This window comes from Stegodyphus dumicola, chromosome 5 (genome assembly GCF_044657685.1).
Source record: "Stegodyphus dumicola isolate Sdum_Otavi_A_Nest chromosome 5, ASM4465768v1".
NCBI classification, from domain to species: Eukaryota; Metazoa; Arthropoda; class Arachnida; order Araneae; family Eresidae; genus Stegodyphus; species Stegodyphus dumicola.
In genome coordinates, this window is record NC_140772.1 from 9,626,574 (window position 1) to 9,632,046 (window position 5,473).

The following is a 5,473-nucleotide window of genomic DNA, read 5'->3' on the forward strand; positions in this document are numbered from 1 at the left end:
AGTTGTTATTAATAAAAGAATACGAAGTTATTTTTATCTTCGGCCAAATTTTTGCTTTAACATAAAACAATTAGTCTTTCGACCAGCAGAAACTGCTTGTTCCTAGATTTTATACTTAAAGAAAATAATACTTTTGCCTTAGCTAAATAAAGTAAAATAAAACTAAATCTCAACCGAGACACATTGACTTCCGTCAAAACATAGAACTTTGTATTTACGCATAACATTTCGGAACAAAAAAAAATTTTATAGAAGATTTTAACTTATCTTTGAGTTTTCGATGATTGTAACTCCGACATCCTCTTCTGGCAGAACTGCTCCCATGTTATAGATTTCATCGACGTCAGTCGTCTCCTTAGGGTCCTTCGAGTGTCGTCCACGTTGCTTCTTCTTTTTCGCCCTCTGCATGCTGGCCTCTTGGAGTGGTAGTCGTCGGGTTGCTGTCTTTTCCGTTTTGCCCCTGGACGGCTGGTTTTGACGTCCTCCGGTCTGGAATCGTGCTTGGATTTCTTCTGTTGGTGGTGGTCTTTTCGTTCCTCCTGCTGTCTTTTCGTTCTCGGGAACGGCGGCCTTGTTTGCACCTGACTCTCTGGCCCTGGAAGCGTTCTCCTCGATGTAGAATTTCTACTGCGATAAGTTGTAAGTGGTGTTTTCCTCTTTACCAAAGTGTCTTTACGCGGCGGCTTTGCTTTCTTGTATTTCTTAAATGCTGGAGTCTGACGTTTTCATTTCTTCTTTTCGGTACCGTCGCATGACTTATAGAACGGCTAGGTTTCTCTTCTTGTTCTCTGCTTCTTGGGTTGTGGAACGGGTGACGTTATTTCTGGACCTTCTACTTCTTTTGCGCTTGAGTCCTGCAAGAAACTTTCAAGGATTTCAAAATCATTTTGATTATAATATTTTTCACCTGGTCGGGACTTGCTTTACAGATTTCCCCTCTCTCGTTCTTAAGGTACAATACGACTCCCTTGATTTCCTGAATTACATAGGGCCTTCAAATATTGGAGCTAACTTTGCAGTAAAATTGTCTGGGGCACTTGATAAAGAAAATTTCCGCTTCAACACTTTATCTCCAACTTTAAAATCTGCTTCACGGCGTTTTCTATCATAGTATAACTTTTGCCTATTTCTTGCCGTATCCGATCTTTTAACCGCCTGGTCAATAAGTGTTTGCACATCTTTCTGTTTAAATTCTTGGTCTCTTTGTTGCACAAAGAATAATTTATCTAATGGCGTAATTAACTTTCGTCCTAAAAATAATTCTGCTGGGGTTTTCCCGTAGTATCGTGATTTGCCGTTCTTAAAGCATAAGCTAACATATTTATGTAGCCATCCCAGCGCTTGTGATGTGTGCTAACATAACTTGGAATTATTTTTACAATGTTTTTATTAACTCCTTCTGCTATGTTTGCCTGTGGTCTATACGGAACCATTTTGATATGGCGTATGCCAAGTCCAGTGCATATGTTTTCAAATATTTGGCTAACGAATTGTTTACCGTTATCGCTATGTACTTTTTTCGGTGCACCGTATTTATGTATCCGTGTAATGTATCTGTGTAAGAATGCATCTGCGACTGTTTTGGCTGACGCGCGTGTAAGTGGAAGAATTTCTGGCCATTTTGAAAAATTATCTACAATTACTAAAAGAAAACGATTTTTATTTAACTCACTCTGGGGGAAAGGACCAAGAAGATCTTTGCCTAAAATTTCATTCGGAAATGTAGCGCGAATGTACCGGCCGGGCTGTAATTAATATCATTTATTAACTGACATTTATTGCAGGACCTGACATACGCAGTTACTATTTTGTATATTTGCGGGAAATATACCGCTTCGCGTACCCTTTTTAAAGCCTTTCTGACCCCTAAATGACCCGCTGTTTTCGCGTCGTGTAATTCTATCAAAATGCTTATACGAAGCGAGGCTGGGATGACTGGTTTGTATTCCAGATTTTCGTTTGTTGTTTTCGTATAAAATAATAAATTATCTATTATTTCATACTTTTCTGCTCTATTTCTTATCTCATCGATATCTGTGTGTTCAAAGCTTTCGGGGTCTTTCAAATACGCATAGATACTTCCAAATTCAGGATCAGCTTTCAATTCAGCAATAATTGTATCTCTAGAATCTAAAATTTTTGAAGTCAACACAGCGCATTTAAGTTCATTGCCTTCATTGTCCAGTTATATGCGAGAAAGTGCGTCAGCTACATTGTTTTCCTTACCCGGTTTATATTTGATTATGAGATTATATTCTTGGAGTTTTAAAGCCCATCTTATTAACCTGGGCGTTAGGTTTTTCCCCGAGTAAAGTCTACCAACAGCCGCATGATTCGAAAAGACTGTTACTGGCGCTTTGCCGAAATAAACTCGAAATTTGTGTACAGCCATTAATACGGCTAATGTTTCTCTCTCTGTAGCTGTATAATTCCTTTGTGTATGATTCAACGTTTTACTAAAAATTGCCAAAGGATGGCCATTTTGCATAAGAACCGCACCCACAGCATAGTCCGACGCATCTGCTGCAATTTCCAGGTTTTCGTCCCCCTCCGGGAATTTCAAAACAGGGGCATTGATAAGCGCTTCTTTTAACCTTTCGAATGCGGTATTTGCTTCTGCTGTCCACATGAATTTACTTTTCTTTCTTTTAATTACTAACAAGTGTTCAACAATATTAGCAAAATCTTTTATGAATGGCCGATAATAAGAACATAACCCAAGGAAATAAGAAATTTTCTTGGCGGTGTTGGGAGGTGGGAAATTCTTGATTGCTTTTATTTTTGAATCTTGAGTTTCTATACTCTTTTACGAAATTTTATAACCCAGATATTTAAGTCTTTAGTTGCGAACTTGTATTTTAAGGCGTTAATTGTAAGACCGGCCTCTTTTAATAATTTAAAAACTTCTTCTAGATCTTTAATATGTTGTTCCAAGATACTACTCTTTATAATTATATCATCTAGATAGATTAATAGCGATTTTCCTAGGAAAAGCTTTAGAACAATGTCGATAGCTCTCTGGAATGTTGATGGGGCCCTACACAACCCAAAGGACATACGTAAAAATGCATAAGTGCCCGATTTTGTTATAAAGGCGGTTTTATGTATGTCTTCGGGTCTCATAGCTATTTGATAGTTGCCAGACGTTAAGTCCAAAGTAGTCATGTATCTTGTAGATTTAATCTTTCTAATAATTTCCTCTAGAACCGGCAAAGGGTAAACTGGGAATTTAGTAATACTATTAAGTTTTCTGTAATCGATAGCAAACCTCCAAGCCCTTTTATCCGAAGGAGGAAACTCGTTCTTTTTCTTACATAGTACGACTGGACTCGCGTACTCACTATTTATGGGCGTTATTATTTTGTTCTTTAACATTTCCTGAATATGTTCTTCTATGATTTGGTCTTTTTGTTTATCATAGCGGTAAGGTTTAGTCCTACAGGGTTTGTCGGCAGTTAACTGTATCTCATGCGTAACTATTTGACAGCTACCAGGCCGTTCTGAAAACAAGTTTGAAAAAGTACTCACCACTTGCTGGATGGCTTGACTTTCATGGTCATTCAAATGGCTAAGGACAACTTGCGGTTGTTCCACTGGTTCCACCACCCTCCGATCCATCTCCAGCACGATAGAACTTTCCTGAAAATTCAGTTTGGCCTTTGCGGCTTTTAAAAACTCCATACCTAAAATAAGTGGATTAATTATTAATTTTTTACTACAAAAATTAATACTTTAAGGCTTTCGTTTTGAACTTGAATTTTTAAAGATAGTTTTCCAATACAATGACAAGTTTGTCCTTGCGCTGCTATGATTTCTGTGTTTTTATTTTTAAATAATCGAAACCTATTAAAGTTCTTAAAAAAAATATCACTCATAAAATTACCTTCTGCTCCTGTATCGATGAGGGCTTCTACTGGTACATCGCCAACCAGGACTTGTATAATTGGTAACTGTGAGTTCTATACGATGACCGTATTTAAGTGTCTTCCTGAGGGTTTTTTCAAAACTTCCGGGGTCTGGACCCTCGCTTTCACAGGCCCCTTTACTCGTTTAAAGCTTTTCTTTCAACTTCTGCCTTCTGGGTACGCGGACGGTTGTTTTCAAATTTCCTTTTTGGGCCTTGACCTTCGAGCTTCGATGACCTTGCTTGATAGCTCTTTCCCCCATAAGAGCGGTTTGCATTTCTGGTCTGCTCATTTGAAGATTGCCTTCGGATACTTTGAGAATACGATACCCCTCTAACTTTTTCCGCTATTCTGCGATTTTGGAACTTGACCGCTAATTCGAAGAGCTCCTGCAATGTGCTTGGGTTTCTAATTTCGAAGTAGTCTTGAACAGCAGGTAACAATCTTGGTAAGATTATTTATATAATCTCCGCGTCGGGTTTCTTCCCATACAGCATATCCGTCAGCTTAATTTTTCGCAGAATAAAGTCCGTCAACTCTTCTATATTCCGTTGATAAAAACTATACAGTTCGGCTTCTAGCCTTGCTCGATCTTTCACTATGGGGAAGGCCTTTAATAACGATTTTTTGAAATTTTCAAATGCCAAATTTCAAATGTCAAAAATTGCCAAAGGATGGCCATTTTGCATAAGCACCGCACCCACAGCATAGTCCGACGCATCTGCTGCAATTGCCAGGTTTTCGTCCCCCTCCGGGAATTTCAAAACAGGGGCATTGATAAGCGCTTCTTTTAACCTTTTGAATGCGGTATTTGCTTCTGCTGTCCACATGAATTTACTTTTCTTTCTTTTAATTACTAACAAGGGTTCAACAATATTAGCAATATCTTTTATGAATGGCCGATAATAAGAACATAACCCAAGGAAAGAAGAAATTTTCTTGGCGGTGTTGGGAGGTGGAAAATTCTTGATTGCTTTTATTTTTGAATCTGGCCTCCGAATTCCCCTAATAAAAATTTGCCTATATTCTTCCACCATAGCGCGGCCTGTCCTCTTAGTGCAGATGTGGTGATGGCAACTTTTTGTCTTTCAGGCACAGGGTAGAGCTGGAAGTGGTTGTCGAGGCATTCTAGAAATATCGCCACCGAATTTTTTCCTTCGAAATTGACGTTTGGCTTGATTGACGCTGTCATCGTCTGGACCAGGTATCCAAATTCTTCCAATTGGCTTGCCATTTCTTGTTGTTCTCCAGCAACTTCCATCCAATTTTCGGCCATTTCAGTTCGACAAGTGTTAAGGCCCTAATGTTATGTTGCGCGCTTCCAACCTGCACGCAACAATAGTGGTGACTGCTAACAACTGGAAAGTAGAAAGTAGTAGTCTTGAGAAGGGTTTAAATCCCTTTTTATTCAACTTTAGAAATTACAAATGCGTGCTCTTGACGCTCACAAACTACGCCGACCCGGCGGTAAAATAAAAATAAGAAACTTAAAAAAGAATAATAAGAAGTGACTAACTACGAGGCTCTCTAAACGTAACTAACCTCACCGCGTTCTAAGATACCGCTGA